Genomic DNA, 19,176 nt, shown 5'->3' with positions numbered 1-19,176 from the left:
AATTTCTAATTTAGAAACGGGAATTTTAGGAATATGGCACCAGGCTTCGCTCCCATACGGCAGCATGGGCCTAATATATGCTTGATACATTTTTCTCTTAATGGAGGTTTGAGGTGTAAAGCAAAGGTCTTAGGGCGACCATGCAAGCTGATGCTTGTTGCAGGGCCTATTCAATATTTCTCCATGTGAGATATGAGTCCATTCATAAGCCAGTCAACGCGTACAGTAGAGACAATAAAAAAGCAGCCGGTTTGAGGGCAACTGATGAGTATAGAATGAAGCATTAGCCTCTTCGAATTATTTTTTCGTAAGGTGATAATCACCAATGTGTCTGCATTCAATTTAAGAGCATCTCGTGGGTTGATGACCCTGATTTCACCAGTGAATTTGCTCGCTAAATATTTACACGGTCGCTGGTACTGAGATTTGACTTGATTGGTGCAGGACAGTAGGGCAGGAGTGGGGGCGGTTTTGACATAGTTTGCAAGTAAGTGTTTTCAGAGGATGGGTTAGTCTTTCCGCAGAAGTCAGAACTCTGTGAAGTGGCTTGAGTATGAGAATCTATTGTAGTGGGAGTGGCTTGGATGGAGATATGATCAGTTGTACAGTTCGTTGGCTGGAATGTGGGAGGGAGGGGTGGGGTTTGGTTTTGTTGGTTCGCGGTTTTGGGTTCGATTTGTACATACTGGTTGGAGGTGTTGTTCTGTGAATTAATTATAATTGGTGTAGGGATTTTTGTTGATTTTAGAGATTCTGGAATATTGTGGATTGATGAATTCTGCGGAGAATGACCATAAGGAGGTTGTTATGTGATTCTGCTATGACGGCTAAATGTTGGTTGAAAATAGGCATTAGGGCAATGATAATTTTTTTTCTGGTTTCGCGGGACTGGGTCTTGATTGTTGAGTGGGAAGATTAGGAATTTACATTTTGGGGAGACTGAGAAGGATGTATTGTTCCTGACACAGAAAAGGGGGGCGGTATAGTCGATCTCTTCTTGTTGTTGTTCTTCTTCCTCTTCTTCATCTTGGTATTCTTGGTGTGGACACTGAGGGGACCTAGTTTGAGGCGAGAGTTTGTGGGTTTCATTAGATGGCGGAGAGACGGTAGGAGACGAGAGGCACCCATAATTTTAGGGCCGGCTCCCGTTCTCAGCGCGGTCCGCACATTTGTGCAATCTCTCGCATCGAAATTATTATTATTGTTATTTGTTATTAATACGGGAGTTATGACGTATCGCATTCCCGCCATGTTGTGTGGGCGTACGAAAATCATTGTTGCGTCTATCATCCGAATTGGAATTTTTGACAGCATTTGAAATGTATCTACGGGCATTTTGTATCTTATTGGAAAGATGCACAATGGCCGACCAATATCATCTCTGCTGTGGACCTGAAATATTTTTGGGTTTTTGTTGACATGCCACGAGAACCTGTCATAATTTAGAGAAGAGTTCAACAATGAAAAAGATGGCTCAGATAATCTAACCCATGTAAGACTGGAAATAATGGGGTCGTGATCAGAATTTAGTTCCCTAGGGACTGTGAATTGCATATCATGCTATAAAAGTTTGTTACTCCACATCAGTGACATCAGAAGTACCACTGGAACGAACACACCAACCTCATTGTCCCTCATATATATTTGTAACATTCTTCCCTTAGGATTTGTCACCCGTGAATTCCAAACTGGATGCTTGCAACTTAAGTCACCACAGATAATAGAAGGAACATGGAGAGGGTTGTTTAATAGAGTGTCGAATTCCGCTTAATATAGCGGGGCTTTGGGGGGGAAGGCAGGCCGCAAAAATGCGGTAACTATAATTGTTATGTCTAGCCTCGATACCGAGGATAACGTGGTGAGTCAGTTTAGATTTGATCAGCACAGTTACGCCTCCGTGCTCACCGTGTATTCTATCTTTACGATACATCGCATAGTTTTTAATTTTGAAGGGCATATTAGATTTCAGCCATGTTTCTCTTAGTAACATGATATCCATACTGAGGGTCAGAGATAAAAGCCTCAAGGTCATATTTCTGACCAACAATACTCTGGCAATTCCAAGCACAGATTGTCAGATCAATGTCAGAATAAAATGCACCTTAAATTATTGCTCTGTGAAGTACAGCATAGCTGGATTCAGCAGAACCATAATTTTATCCATTGTTGTCTGACAATCTTTTAACTTTGTCAAGGTGTCTTTTAGTATAGGCATAAGCCTGGTAAAATTAATCTGCCTACAGAAGTCTAAGATGTCGTGCATGCATGACAGATCGGAGATGGATGACGCCTGAGCCGAAGGAACAGGTTTCGAAGTTGTTGTGGGGGCGGGAGAACCTTCCATGACCTGGACAAATGAGATGTTGGGGTCTACCTGTCTGGAAGGTGGAATCGCACACTCTTTAAGTACTCATTTACCTGTTTCTGTTCCATGATATTATGAAACAGGATGCACCCTCTCCAGAAGGCGGGATGCTCCTAGCAGCCGCCTGCTGAGCAAGGGGGCAGGCACTCCCCGCACTTGACACATCTAAGGGGCATAGAGAAGTAGTTAGCGGTAGCCACCGATAACACTGAGCAGGCCTCTCACGGCCTCGGTATGTCTCAATTTTAACCTTAGCCCCGCAAAGATATCGCAGGGAAAAGATGGTCTCTCTAAATTTTGTGTTCGGGAGCCTAACAGTCATGACACAAAGCAGAATCACCTTATTGGCCTTGGCAACCAATTTGGTAAATTGATGAAAGTCCCTTGGTTCATAGCCTAGTTTCACGTGCTCCCCACGGACCCAGTCAACGCGAACAGTAGAGACAATGTTAAGCAGCCGGTGTGAGGGCAACAGTAAGAGCATCTCGTGGGTTGATGACCCTGATTTCACTAGTGAATTTGGCTCGCTAAACATTTATACGGTCGCTGGTATTGAGATTTGTCAGCTACCACTATGGGGGAAAAAGAGACTTTCTTAATAGGGGTCACATCCATTGCCTAGCCCCCGTTACCAGCGGGTACCGAGCTGCTCTCTGCTTGTGCAGGTGCAGTCTGGAAAGAGCTCATGGAAGCCTCATAAACCACATTTGTGCGTTGAGCCACAGTCTTTTCCGAGGTAACCGACTGGGTCGGACTGCAAGCTTCAAGGTTATTTACCCCGCTGGTGGGGAGAGACGCTAGTACCAGTTGCAATGTAAGGGTGGAAGCTTTAGCTGTAGCCTTAAGTTTCATTTTAGTAATTTGCTTTCGCTTCCCTTTCAGCATAGGGTGCCATGGTGGAAGATAGGCAAGGAGAACCGAGACATGAGCGTAATAAACGTTTTAGGATCAATCTCAGGCAGAATATTAATGGTGCTATCACTGTTATAAACACAACCAACGGAAAAGTCAGCTAAGGTTCCAGATGGACAGCTATTGGTATCATGAGTGGGGGAGGGGGAAGCCTTGCCGAATACAACTACAGTTACCGCTCACAGGAACACACAGACTACGTACTACCAGGTAATTAGGTAATTAATTACACAGGTGATAGCAGGCCGCTTACCACAGCCAGTCACACAGAACACAGAATGTACGTTAGTAAATTACACACAAAATCCCGCCACACCACAACAATCAACACAGATAAGGGACCAGGAAGCCAATCTGTGCCAACATAAGATAGGGAATGTCATGGACGACTTTGCCCGCTGTGGCGAGTAGACCCGCGCTGGAGCTTCATTACGAACGAGCAAGAGCTAGTAAACAATGTGTTGAGTGTCGTTTCTTTACGTAGTTTATTGAGATTGTGTTCAGTTGTGGTATGGAAGATTTATTTTATCAAAAGAGGGTATGAAATGGCAGTAATTACAAGACATGCTTAAATCTCGCGCACCGTTCGAGTTTCAAAAATACTTTCCATCTAATTTTCTACTTCACGGAAGGTTATCGTTAGTGCTTATGATGATGCCTGACAGGTTGCTGCACAAGCCAGAGAGGAGTATAATTTCAGGTGAACAATGGCTTGCAGCAATATCAAGAGCAGACTTCAGACCCAGATGGTCTGTGGTATGTAGTCTTCATTTTCCTGAGTCCGACTATCGGTCTGGATTGAAAATTAAGAAACTGCAAGATGCTGCTGTTTCCTCTGTTTTCACTTCTTATCCATCTTTTAAAGTCCAACAAATCAAACCAGAACGTAGACCTATTATAAAACCTTCATTCAGTGCCACAGGTAAGAAACATAAGTATGAATCAACTGAGCCAAGCTGTGAAGAAAGCAATATCTCACGAGTATGCCGGAAATGACAATTGCCATCTTTCCCTTGATATCCAGTGCAGCATTTTAGACGAGAAGCTGCTCAAAATATAAAAAAAGAATATTGCGACTAAAATTGCTAAGAGCGCGGGGTGAACTTTCACGTTTTGAGAACGAACTCAGTAAAACTATTCAGGAGTTGGAGACTTATAACAATAATTATCTTAAAGCCTTGCCATGAATTATTAAAACTGTCGTGACCTACCTCTCCTGTGAGTCGTTCTTGTGATTGATCACCGACCGTTATAAGTTGAAGTACTGTCCTTCCTGCCGAGCGGTCCGGCAGGGAGGTAATTATGCAAGTACTTTTCCCAGAAACTCCAAAAATAACAACATGAAGTACAATAATGTTGCCCTTGATTATAGAAGAACGATGACAACTTGGCTATATAAAATATATACAAATGATCACTATATTGTCCTGACGGGAGCTTGTCCACTAACCTCTAACCCTCCGCGAATTTCAAACCCTGCCTTGCGGCGCCTAACGCACAACTGTATGCAAGTCCACTATCAAGAATCCCCTCTGCGTCTTGATTTCGTGTTTATCCACCCACAGTAAAGCAAACGTCAGTCCCATCCCACTTATTTAAGGACTGCATTCTGTGCGTTTCCGAGCCATTTACCCTGCTAAGTGCTCCGCTCTGATGGTCCTCAGGACACTAATGTCTCCATGTTTTACTCTGCACACTTACTTCTCTGTCTTGGCTGGAAAATCCCTGCACTGAGAATACTGGCTCTGATCTCTTCGTCGGCCGAAGCCGCGTACTCCTGTACGGCCTACTTAAACATTGGTTTGTCAATAACAGACATCCGTGCTCATAAACATGTTGAGCAAGCTTGCCGCCCGGCTGAGACGATTTCTTACTCTGGTTTACTGGAATAATTTCCTTCATTAGAGAATTCATAAAATATAATAGCATTAAATATAATTACAAGTCAGTACAAGGTAAACCTTATCACAAATTGATATTCCTGTACTACGTTGTTCCTTTCCCGATATTCTGGGATAGAGTCCCGGCTTCCACTCATCTGATAGTCCGCCGGTTCAATCCTTGGAAGGTCTGTATAAACGACAAAACAGCCGAGCAAGATCTCTCAAATGGCAAGTCTTCATTCCTTCTTGAGCAAATAGCGAATTTCGAGAAATGCTCACCCAGATAGACAAAATCCACTGTAAAACAGAGTATAGTGTGGGAATGCATATCATCTAAAGTTTACAGGTATGAGAGGAAAAATATACTAAAGTTGCCTTCTAACTGCACAGTGCCCAGGCATTTGGGTGATTCTTCATGCGACAGTGGAGTTACGAACCTTGGGAAATAGAGATTAACCCTAGAATATGAACTTTTTAATGAGGCTGAAAGAATATGTTCTTTGATTGTGGATGGAATGGCTATAAAACAACAATTGCCATATGACAAAAGGTAGATCATTTCTTTCCTTACAAAACCACATCTATTCCACAAAATTAAATATCCGAAAATAAGAACGCCAAGAATATGAGCGAATCTGAAATTTTCGCCATAAATTTGCTTTGTTTTATGATAGCGGTGTTATGCAGTATGTACAGACTTTCCAGCCGCGTACTTCTTTACCAAACGAATCTCAGGCAAGGAACTGTGTAATCTGACACTCTAAACAGAGAGATTGAGGCTTTTGGATTTCTAGTAGTACGTCTAGTTTTCGATAATCATAAGACCATCTTTAACATGATGAGACGACGTTCCAATATCAAGATTATATATCCGAAAATTACTCACCCAAATGACTCAAACCGACCCATATTTCTTTCATTTGACGAATGTCATATTTTAAGGAACGTAAGAAAACTGTTTTTAGAGAAGACCACGTTTAACGGAGAGGACACAATAAGTGGTTTTCACGTGAAGAATTTATATGAATTGTAAGCAAATGAAGTGGTAAAACGTGTTCGGTTTCTGACTCGAAATCACGTAAGCCCAAACAACATAGAAAATAATAATGTGAAACGAGCGAAGTACGTATTTCTACACCTGTAATAACAGCTCTGGAATATCTCTATAACATTCTGGACATCCAAAAGCCCACTCGTTCCAAGACTGCACAGCGACCGTATACTTCATTAAAATGATTCAGAAATGGTTCAATATCCATGCAGATACAACACCGCTAAGTTTTGCACTGACAAGGTCCACTTTTCAACACAGATGATGACAGGCTTTACAGGCTGGGGAGTGAGTGCCTGGTATATCTTGAGGATGTAAAGGAAACATGCCATGAGCAAGCAGGGAGTTTTCTCAGCAATGAAACTTACGCAGCTATCTGGCTGACTACGTGTTCTACAGTTCTTATTGTCTTCGGGCTTTCATTTCGTGCTAACTAGAGTATTTAACAGATATGCTCTTTCGCATTTTGAGGAGAACTTCAGGCAACAATGACATGCTGAATTCAAGGGCTGTAGTACTTGACCTTAACAGAATTTTGAAGATAAGAATTCCTTTTAAACGGCAAAATTAACATACTTGTGAGATGAATGTTATTTGCTGAGTCAAATTATCTCAATCAGTCCCATCGGAAGGGATCCCTAAGATTACAGAAACAGTTACAGAAATCCTGCAAAATCTTCACAGGCCCCAGTGTACGTATAGGCACTTCACAAAATTTATTTGCTATTTGTTATAAGATAATAGTATTATAAATAACAGCCATACTGTTATTATGGAGTAAACCTACTACCCTATTTCTTTTACAGGTCTGGAGGTAGTGTCTATTAAACTTGCATCGCTTGCTTTCCTCAGTTGTTTCGTTGTGAAGGAAAAAAGGAAATAAGTAACTTGTGAATCATTCCATAGCCTAATTCAAGAAGAAGAATGCAGTTCTCCACTAATGGACGTTATTTATAAGCAATGCCTTCTTCTAACCATCAAGATTGTTGGTGTGTGTTATAAACATTGTAAATTATTTCTTGTGCGAAGCTGCCAAATTCGTTAATACAGGAGCGTGTACGACTATCCCGAGGTTTCAAAGTGCGACTCAAATGACAGTTCAAATCATGCTGAGGAACTAGGTCAGGTAATCTGCAAAACTCTTATCCCGATCATCTTTAAAGAAAACCCATTGGAATTGAAGTGACTGAGAGAGGGTGCAATAATTGAACAGCAAGCCGATCAAGAGGAAAATCATCAGAATGTAACAGCTCTGGTAACTGCGTACCGCTCGTTCTGAATACTGCACTCATAGTAGCGTTCTTCTTGATGTTCGCACCGCATGCGCATTTTATTCAAGTTACGCTACTGTCGGATTTTTTATTATGGACACTCGACTTTAGATTTTAATTACTAACGAACCTATAGGCCTATTGCAAAGTGAGTTACATCGATATTTTCCTTGTTTGATTTTGCATTAGACACTTAAAAATATATGCATGGAAAACTACCTGTCTGATGATAATGAATATTTTTATATATTATAGCCATATGTATTCGCAGTGTAAAACTGAAGTTACAATTGTTTCAACCAACCCAAAAGGAGTTCTTGTCATTTTCTAAAGAAATCTTTTCTCAGCCCAGGATAAAACAGAAACCTTGAGCTTGGTTTGAAGCACTCAGTCGTGGTTATCTGATTCTACAACCACTGTACTATGTGAAACTGAATTGATGAACAGTGATATTAATAGGAAGCAGTGTGGGTGCTGGACCGTGCGATTAACAGCGGACGGGGTGGTGAAATCGGGTACAGGGTTGCCGCGTCAGTACCAAACACAGCGCGCAGCGAAGATAGCTTTTTTTTTACTTTCAAGCGTTCAATTTATTTCCTCATAAAAATTCCATTTCCAATCACCTTTTCTCATAAGGACTTCGGGAGTCTGATTGCAAGTTTACAAATGTCACACTACACAATTTTTACAATGGGTATTTCCATTACGATTTACATTATTTTCATATGTTTACAATATTTAATTCTGTCAATCTTCTTCGTGTGAAAAATCACTATGTTCCTGAACTGTTGTCATTCATGTTGATTATGACTGGCTCGAAATGAGGGGCATTTTCCGACAGTCCATTTTTCTCCAAGTGCTAGCCTTCCATTTTCTTAGCGTTTTAATTTAATTTAATTTTTATGGTTCATGTTTGTGGGTTACTGTAGCCACGTCCTAGTTCGTGAACCATGGGCAATGGCTGAGTGGCCTAGTAAGTGGTCCTGAGAGTCGGGATACCAGTTGCTATGGAATGGGAGTGGACATCTCGGACATATTCTGAGTCGTGGCCCTCCTTGTGCTCAGGCGGCTAGGACTATACAATTCACCGGTGGTCCATAACCCGTTAGAGGAGAGATCCTCACTTGGACTATGTGCAAGTAGGGCAGCATCCTGCTTCATGAATTTACCGAGCTCAGAACACTTTCAGCAAGCCTCGGAACTATGGGAGTAATGGAGTCCCACTCCCATTTGACAGGCGAGGGACTCCTTGGAAACAACTTGGCGAACGAAATGGAATTCGATGGGGAGGTATCAATATTAATGGGGCCTATGGAAGAAGGAAGGTAGAACTGGCTAAGTCAGCAAAGAGGATGCATCTGGATGTGCAAGGAGTAAGTGATATTCGGGTAAGGGGAGATAATAAGGAAAAAAATAGGAGATTATAAAGTGTAATTGACGGTGGTTAGAAAGGGAAGGGCAGAGTCTGGGGTAGGGCTCTTTATCAGGAATACCATTGCACGCAACATAGTTTCTGTTAGGCACGTAAATGAACGAATGATGTGGGTAGATTTGTCAGTTGGAGGAATTAGGACAAGAATTGTGTCCGTGTATTCACCATGTGAGGGTGCAGATGAGCATGAAGTTGACAAGTTTTATGGAGCATTGAGTGACATCGTGGTTAGGGTCAACAGCAAGGATAGAATAGTGCTAATGGGCGATTTCAATGCGAGAGTTGGGAATAGAACTGAAGGATACGAAAGGGTGATTGGTAAATGTGGGGAAGATATGGAAGCTAATGGGAATGGGAAGCGTTTGCTGGACTTCTGCGCTAGTATGGGTTTAGCTTTTACGAATACATTCTTCAAGCATAAGGCTATCCACCGCTACACATGGGAGGCTAGGGGTACCAGATACATAATAGACTATACGTTAACAGACTTTGAATTCAGGAAATCTGTTAGGACTGTACGAGTTTTTCGCGGATTTTTCGATGATACAGACCACTACCTGATCTGTAGTGAACTAAGTATCTCTAGGCCTAGGGTAGAGAATGTGAAATCTGTCCGCAAACGAATAAGGGTAGAAAATCTCCAGGACGCGGGAATTAGACAGAAGTACATGGATATGATTAGTGAGAAGTTTCGAACAGTAGACAGTAAGCAGGTTCAGGATATAGAAAGTGAATGGGTGGCATACAGGGATGCTGTAGTAGAAACAGCAAGGGAATGCCTAGGAACAACTGTGTGTAAAGATGGGAAAAGGCGAACATCTTGGTGGAATGATGAAGTGAGAGCAGCCTGTAAACGTAAAAAGAAGGCTTATCAGAAATGGCTCCAAACAAGGGCCGAGGCAGACAGGGGTTTGTACGTAGATGAAAGAAACAGAGCGAAACAAATAGTTGTTGAATCCAAAAAGCAGTCATTGGAAGATTTTGGTAAAAGCCTGGAAAGGCTAGATCAAGCAGCAGGGAAACCTTTCTGGACAGTAATAAAGAATCTTAGGAAGGGAGGGAAAAAGGAAATGAACAGTGTTTTGAGTAATTCAGGTGAACTCATAATAGATCCCAGGGAATCACTGGAGAGGTGGAGGGAATATTTTGAACATCTTCTCAATTAAATTAGAATCTAGCGGGTTCCACCTTTACAATACAAAATACAATGTTGTTGGATGGTATTTACAACATTATTTATTACAGAACATGTTTCGGTGTTCAATTTTTGACACCATTATCAGCTGCTCAGAAAGTGCGAAAAAACTTGGCAATCTAAACATTAAACAACATATTGTCATACGTAACTCCTTAGTATACATATATACAAACAATAGAATATTGCACCAGTTAAATCCTAAAACATCTACAGTAAATTATGCTGTATTAAAACTCTAATATGTAACAAGAGAATACTTGTAAGCCATAAATATAAAATTTCTCGTCTGTTTGATGAGTTGTCTCCACATTCCTTAATGTCTGTAATTTTGTACTATCGTACTATCGAATTCAAATGCGAACTTAAGCTTGAGGATTTAAAATTGTGTGCAGTCCATTTGATGTTAAAATGTTCATTTCATGTTTATAACAAACACTTAGATGTATTAAAAGCTCGTTATATACAATATGATTGTTAAAACTGGGCCGTCTTCTTAAATTTATTAAGTACAAAAACTTCGTATTTTTAATGCTGTATGCGTGGTTGGAACTGTAATTTCATTTGTCCTACAGTTGTTAGGCGGACATGTCTTCTCAGTTCAATAGAACCCTGCAATAATGAAACCCAATGTTAAGAGAAAAGCGAGAATATTGATAAAGAAAACTTATTGAATCTAACTGTTGATACGGCTGACTCACCTCTAAATCTGTGTAATTCGCGTGACGGCTGCGGCGAGATGAGTGTGTCTGCTAGTATCTTGTGCTCTGTGATGAAGCGCAGGGAAGGAGAAGTAGGGGCGGCAAAGGGGAAGTTTCTAGAAAGTCGAACTTTTTGGGAGAGAGTCCGGGGGGGCGTTGTGGACGAAGACAGTAGTAAGCAAAGTTGTTATGTAGAGTTCGGAATACGCTCGAATTTTCTGGAATTTTTAACTTGTTAAGTAATAGAATCAAACAATCAAATAAAATCTTGGGTTTTTCCGAGATTTCATTTCAGTTCAGGTTAGCGTTATAGTATTGGTCTAGATGTATTAGACATGCCTCCGTAATGTCAAGCTTCTGTCCCTTAGACAGTGTTTCCATGATCTCGAGGTCTTTATCTATGTCTGTGAATTTATGTTTGTACTCATGGATATGCTAGCCTACCGCTGAGAATCTGTGATATTTTACAGCGTTAAGGTGTTCCTGATACTTGACATTAAAGCTACGCCCAGTTTGCCCTATGTATCCGCTTCCACAGTCCCTACATTCGAACCTATATACCCCTGATTTAGAATATGGATTGACTTTGTTGACAACCGAAACATTAGGTAAAACTGTTGTACTTCTATTATCTGTCTTGAATGCGATCCTAATGTTACGTTTCCTGAAAATATTTGTAATTCTGTATACATCTTTATTAAACGTGAAGGTTGCAAGTTCCTTTGCTTCTATTTTATTTTTCATCAGACTCGTGTGAGGGCGATATTTGAATTTGCTTATTATTCGTTCTATAAAATTCTCTTTAAAACCATTAACTTTAGCCATAGCTCGAATGATGTTCAGTTCCTTGTCCAAGTTTTGTTTGGACATTGGGATACTAAAAGCGCGATTCACCAAGCTGCTATAGGTCGCGCATTTATGAGCTAAGGGGTGTATCGAATCATTACGTATTGTAACTGCAGTTTGTGTGGGTTTTCTGTAAATACTAAAATTAAATGAAGAAGCGTGTCTATTGATCTTTAGGTCTAGATAATTAATGGATTTTTCTATTTCGGATTCTAAACTAAATTTTATATCCGTATCTATTGTGTTAAGATTATTAAGAGTCTTAGAGGCGTTGGTTATGCGTTCATCCAAGATAACAAACGCATCGTCTACATACCTAGATCAAAATAGAACATTCTTGAATTTTTCATTATTAATTATTTGTGTGTCCTCTAGAAAATCTAAATAAATTTCTTCCAAAATTCCTGAGGCCGGAGACCCCATTGCAATGCCGTTTTGTTTATAAATGATCTGGTCGAAAGTGAAATAGTTGTTATTGATCAGCAATTTTAAAACCGTCATGAATTCATCAATTTCAAGCTTGCTTAAGTGACTGTATTTTTTCAAATTTTTGGCAATAATGGGGAGCAATTTATTAGTTTTGATATTAGGAAACATATTTACTATATCAAAAGAATGTATTGTGTGGTGATCCTGTAATCGAAATTTAATTAATTCTTTAGTGAATTCTACGGCATTCTTTACGGATTTATTTGCAGTAAATCTGTAATGTTGTTTTAAGATTTTTTGAATATACTGCGCTAATTTATAAAGGGGGCTAGGTCTGTAATTAATAATTGGCCTAATGGGGACTCCGGCCTTGTGGATTTTTGGCAGCGCTTTAGCGATAGGAAGGCCGGGGTTCATGTTAATTAATTTCTGACTCTCATGTTCATTAAAGAGGAAAGAAGATGTCTTCAATGTTTGTTTCAATTGCTTCTGCAATGACTGAGTCGGGTCCTTCTTAATAATAGAAAAAGAGTCATCATTAAAAAAGTTTTTTTGTTTTTTGGATGTAATCAGCTTTATGCATGATAACGGTTACGTTGGCTTTATCTGCTTTAGTGACTATAAGCTCTTCGTTTTTTATTTTCTTTTTAAGTTCAAATATTTGTTTCCTGTCCTTGAAAGAATCTTTAGGGATGACAAACTTATTATTATTATTATCATTATTATTATTATTATTATTATTATTATTATTACTATTATTATTAACCGTTTTGTTCAGCTGTTTTTTTACTTCTACTCTGATTTCATCCTGTAAGTCGAGTGGCAAGTTTCCGAGTGCGATTTCTGTTTCTCGGAAAACAGAAACAGAAATCGCACTCGGAAACTTGCCACTCGACTTACAGGATGAAGTCATAGTAGAAGTAAAAAAACAGCTGAACAAAACGGTTAATAATAATAGTAATAATGCTAATAATAATTGTTACCGTGTTTTAGCGGTAGGTAGAGGCGTAAGAAGGTGCGGGCGTGAATGGGTTTCAAACTACGGAATCAAAGTTAATGAAAAGTAATTTAAAATTTAACTAGGTTATATTTTCTTTTCAAAAACCAAGCAATAACAGACATGGCAGGTACAATGTAGCAAAACAAGGGGAGATACAATATTTACAGGTTTTGGGCTTCACGCCCTGACTTCAGCGATCAGCTCAGTTTTACCACAAACACAAGTTTTAACAGAGGGGCAGAAAACCCCATTCATCCCTAGGAGCCCCTGGCTCCGAATTACACAGAAAAGCCTCCACGAGGCATATGACACTCCATTTTCAAAAGAGCGATCCGCTCTTAAAATTTAAGCCTCTCAAAGGCCACACCAAACTCTACCTTCAAGCTGTCCTCTAAGGACGTATTCACAGGGGTAAAATACCCAACCTACAGAGGTCTATTACATGAAAAGAAGGTTGATTACATGACCTCTAAAATAACAATTTGAGAGGAGGCGATCTTGCACTCCTAATACACTTTGTTTTTTTTTAAAACCTAATCTGGCTTTGGGCCGCTAACGCAAGGGCTAATCCCATACTACAGAGGTGACTTAGAGAAGAACACTTTACATTACATAAACGAAGAAAGGTTTGAGAAAATAAGTTCACCTCAAAACAAATGTGAGTGGGAGCTCGAGAGGGTTAGCACTCTCTATCCCAATATGTAGCTTTACAAGAAAAAGATGAAAAGAGTAATTACATTTTAGGAAAAGGTTACATGATGGAAATGCTTCGAACCCGCCGCGAGTGTCAAACTGCCGACCTAGCAAGAAAAGAAGTTATTAAAAGGCCATTACCTGGTGTTGAACGGCAGAAGAAGAAAGAGGCGCTTCCCGCCTCCTGCTATGTACTTAATACACTGAAAGATGGAACAGAAGTGGCCTGGAGACCCCAAAATCAGCAGTTTATATCCTCTCGCGGAAGATTCTAGGCGTTAGGGGAAATAAAACACCCTCCCTCAAAGTTTTTATTGGTTCGGGAAAAGAAACCCCTACATAGAGGAAAAAGAAACACATTATTGGTGGAACATTAATTAAAGAAATTCGGGATTGGCTAGATCCAAACTAAGGGGAAAAAGAGGGGTATACAGCCAACTTAAACAATGACAGAAGGAAATTTAACAAAGAACAAACTCTTGAAATAAAAATTTCTCCAACAAAATAGTTCTTTGATTTCGCACTAGGTTGCACTATTGTAATTCTTCAGTAGTGTCCTCTAGAAGAGAAAGTTCACACTTCTTACTTCAAGCGAAACAAAAACACATCAAAAATGACACAGTTCACAAACTCAAAAATTTCCAGGTAGTGACATCTTCTGAGAAATTAGTAGATTAATAGTGTAGATAAAGTTCAGACTTCCTCCAGAAGAGGAGTTTCAACTGGCGCAACTTTTAAATAAACAGAGTAGAGGTGTACCGCCCGGTACAGACCTCCCCCCCGAAAAGTTCCTCCAGGGGTGACACATGAAATCAGTTTGAAACAAAGTCCAAGTAATGATGTTGATACGAAGATAGATAGCAGAAGCATTTACAAGATTTCTTAATTCAGTTTCAAAATGTTGTTGTTGCAGGTGAATGAAAGTCTTTATGATTGTAGAATTTGAATTTCTGAAGATAAACTTTTAATACTTAAAGGTGAAGAAAAATTTTGCAATGTCCACCAAATATTGTAGTTGAATGCCCAAGTGTAGTTATTGCTTATGGTGACTGTCCATATAGTTGATGTAGATTGAGTCGAATGGCCGGACCGGCCGTTGCAGCTTGCGTCCAACGGAGGCCGCTCGGACCCCTCAAGTACCCTGAGATACCGCTCGCCCGCACTATGAGGGGAGCAGAGGTGTTGAAGTACGCCGCGCCCGCGGTGAACAGATACAGGCTGCGGGCATGTAGTAGGTCGTGCGCCGCACATCAGCCTTGGCCGGGAGGAGAGCTCCGGCTCGCCGTGCACATGTCGTCCTCGCTGGAGAGGAGGGGGCCCATCCCCCTCCCCAGTCGCTGCACGGTGCTGCGCGGCTGCGGGGGCGCTGAAACATTAAAGCTAGGCGGCAGAATTGTGTTGGACAATCATTTTCTTTGAGGGCACAGGCTTGTAGAGAGAGTGAGGGGCCAGCGGCGTGCAGATATTCATGGTATTCATTAAGCCACTGTGTAGAGTGGAGCAGGAGACGGGAGCGTGGTAATGGCCGTGGCAAAGACAGGATGGCAGTTTAATGGGTCGGGGCAGGTTTCACAAACATGCTTACATAAGAAACAAAATCCTATAGAAGGGGCAGAATGCCTTAAAAGTGAAACTCAAAAAAAAATATAACCTTCATATCCTTTCAAAATAATATGGAGCAAGTTAACACAGAAATTACACCGGTTTCACCTGGGACAGGTGAACTCTAAATATCCGCTCGGTGGCTGGATTACTTAGCAATAAGGTAACCGGCGTAAGAAAATCGAGAATGATACAAGGCCCATGAAATCTGGGGGCAAGCTTGCCCGCGGGAACAAAATTTTTGACCATAACCTGGTCACCTACCTTCAAAGTGGTGGGTCTCCGTCCACGATCATACCTTTCCCTAACCTTTTCATGAGACACTTTAAGATTGGCTTTAGCCTTCTTCCAAAGATCTTTAATGATGTCCGGATCTATTGTCTCGGGCAGAATGTCATTCAGAGACCAGAGGTTAGAGAGCGGCGTGTTGGGAACGAACTTAAACATCAAAGAAGCTGGAGTAAATTTGTGAGATTCATGAACCGCCGAATTCAAAGCAAAAGCTAACCAATGCAGGGACGTGTCCCACCTAGAATGATCTTCATGATGATAGGCAATAAGTGCGGACCTGAGATTACGGTTAACCCGTTCAGCCAGAGATGGTTGAGGGTAATAAGCAGATGTAGTTACATGAGAGATGGACAAGTCAAAACAGAATTTACGAAACAGATTAGATGTAAAAGCCTTAGCATTATCAGATACAATATATTGGCACGGACCAAAAGAAGCGAAAATAGAATTTAGGCAAGTAATGGTGGACTGAGCGGTAGCCAGCTTAGTCGGAAATAACCAGGAAAATCTTGTAAAACCATCTACACACACAAAGATGAACTTGTTAGCATTGCCCTTTGACTGGGGGAAGGGTCCCACATAATCAATATACAGGCGTTCCATGGGGCGCGACGCTTGATGAGAAGACAAAAGGCCTACTTTAGTGGACATGGTGGGTTTACTGATCAAGCAAGATTTACAAGCTTTTACAAGTTCCCGAATTTCACCGTCCATACCTTTCCAGATGAACATTTCACGAATCTTTTCACGAGTTTTAAAGATACCCAGGTGCCCCCCCAATGGGGTCTCATGATAGTATTTGAAGATCATAGGTACAAGAACCGCTGGAACAACAACTTTCATCAACTTATCATGCCTCGAAGGGCAACATAGAACACCATTCCTCAGAACATAAGGGACAGCATGTTCCCCAGAAGAAAGGGTTTCCATTATAGGAGCCAGCGTCGGATCTTCACGTTGGTATTTCTCAATATCCCTAAAAAGCATGGGAGCATCTGTTAAGATGGCATTAACACCAGATAGTATGGACTCGGAAGGTGATGAACTGTCGACCGGTTCGTGGGTCTCTACGTCGTTATGAAACATACGGCTGAGTCCATCGGCGACAACATTTTCAGTACCGTACCTCTGATATGCCGTACATCGAATTGGAAAGCAGAAATACGGATGGCCCAACGGGCTATACGACCAGTACGACGCGGCCTACCTAAGACCCAGCTTAAGGCTTGATTATCTGTCTCCAGGTCGAATTTGACATGTTCCAGATAGAGACGGAACTTTTCTAAGGCGAATAAGACTGCCAACCCTTCGAGCTCATAGATGGAATACTTGGCTTCTTGAACCGATAGAGTCCTAGATGCATAGGCGATGGGACGCCTCCCTAGTTCAGTCTCTTGAAGAAGGACTGCAGCTACAGCTGACGACGACGCGTCCGTTTGGACGATGAATTTCTTCGAGAAATCAGGCATAGCAAGTACAGGGGCATTACAGAGAGCTAATTTAAGATCTTCGAAAGCGGCTTGTTGAGAAGGTCCCCACTCGAATTTGATGCCTTTCCTACGAAGAAGGTTTAAGGGCGCCGCTCTATTAGCGAAGTTAGGAATAAACTTCCTGAAGAAATTCACCATACCAATGAATCTAGCGATACCTTTGATGTCCTTAGGAGGTTTAAAATCACGGATGGCCTGTGTTCTAGAATGATCGACAGCTACCCCATCGGGTGACACAATATGCCCTAGGAATGACATAGAGGGCTTAGCAAAGGCAACCTTGGACAACTTGACAGTTAACCCAGCCTTACGAAGGCGATTCAGAACTTCTCGCAGATGATCTAGATGTTCTTCAGAAGTCTCGGAAAATACGACGACATCATCCAAGTAGTGATATAAGTACTCAAATTTGATGTCGGAGAAGACCCTATCTAGTAGCCTAGTGAGCACAGCTGCCCCCGTGGGGAGCCCGAAAGGCACGCGGTTGTATTCGTATAAGTTCCAGTCCGTGGCAAACGCTGTAAGATGTTTAGACTCCTCGGCAAGGGGAATTTGATTATAGGCCTGATTCAAGTCCAAGATAGTGAAGAACTTGGCCTTTCGAAACCATGAAAAGCAAGAATGAAGGTCGGGAAGGGGCACAGATTGCAACACCACCTTCCGATTGAGAGCCCTGTAATCAATGACAGGCCTGAAGCCTCCTTGGGGTTTCGGGACTAGAAAAATAGGGGAAGAATACGCTGACTTAGAGGGCCTAATAATACCATCCTTCAACATCTGATCGATGATTTCTTTCAGAGCCTTCATTTTAGGTGGAGATAGCCTATACGGTGGAAAACGGACAGGAATCGAATCCGTAACCTCAATTTTGTATTCAATAAGGTCAGTAACACCAAGAGTATCAGAGAACACCTCGGGAAACGACTGACACAGTTTGCGAATACTATCAGCCTGCTCCTCAGGTAGATGTCTAAGGTCTAACAACATCTCATCCTGGGTAGGCGAAATAGACGAACATGATACAGGATTACACTTTAACAAGGGAATTCTACAATTGGACGCAAATTTGAATGTGCACGACCTACTCTGGAGATCGAGCACAAGACCAGTGTGAGAAATGAAGTCCGCTCCCAATATGATGGGGCAAGACAAACGCTTGGCCACAAACAATTTGATCTTCCATGTAAATTTAAAAACCCGAATTTTGACATGTAAGGAACCTAGAATTTCTAATGGAGATGAATTAGCCGAAACATATTTAACAGGAGATGAGTCATAGTCAGGGAGTTTACAAACAGATTTCAATTTAGAATACCAATCAGCCGAAATAATGGAACAAACACTGCCTGAATCTAAGAGAGCTGTTATAGGCTCGTTATTTAACTCAATCTTAAGAAAAGGAACAGGTGCGGGGGTATCCGCCGCAATCCTAAGACACTCTCTGGGGCATTCAAAAAATGAATTTGAAGGCTGTTCGTTCTCTGCATTTACAACCTGTTTACTAGGGGCTAAGTCTCGGGAAGATGGATTAGTCGGCTCAGCCGACGCCACTAGTCACTTTTTATTATTGGAATAGCTGGAATTTGCACCAGAAGTTGAGCAGGAGGGGGTGCTATTTGAGTTTGGGCAATTCTTGGCGATATGTGAGAAGGCCCCACACTTAAAACAGCCTTGTGATGACCCTGCTCCATTCCTTGTCCCACTTGACTTGATCAGAGGACACTTATTCCGCAGATGTTCAGGCGACCCGCAAGCATAACATTTACGGGGATTGACTGGTCGGCGAGGTGGAGGCCGAGTGTTACTAAAGGAAGGCGGGGGTTCTTTCGCGACACGCAAAGAATCGGCGTATCTAACTCCTTCCGCTGAGACGGCCAATGCTTCAAGTTCAGAGAAGGTTTGCGGACACGCCGCGAAACACAAATATGACCTGTAGGATGGCGAAATACCTTCTACAATAGCCTGCACAATCTGATCTTCAGGAAAGTGCAGAGCAAACACCCTAGTGTAGAATT

Source organism: Anabrus simplex, chromosome 8 (assembly GCF_040414725.1).
Source record: "Anabrus simplex isolate iqAnaSimp1 chromosome 8, ASM4041472v1, whole genome shotgun sequence".
Classification (NCBI taxonomy): domain Eukaryota; kingdom Metazoa; phylum Arthropoda; class Insecta; order Orthoptera; family Tettigoniidae; genus Anabrus; species Anabrus simplex.
Note: the sequence above shows the minus strand (reverse complement) of the source record.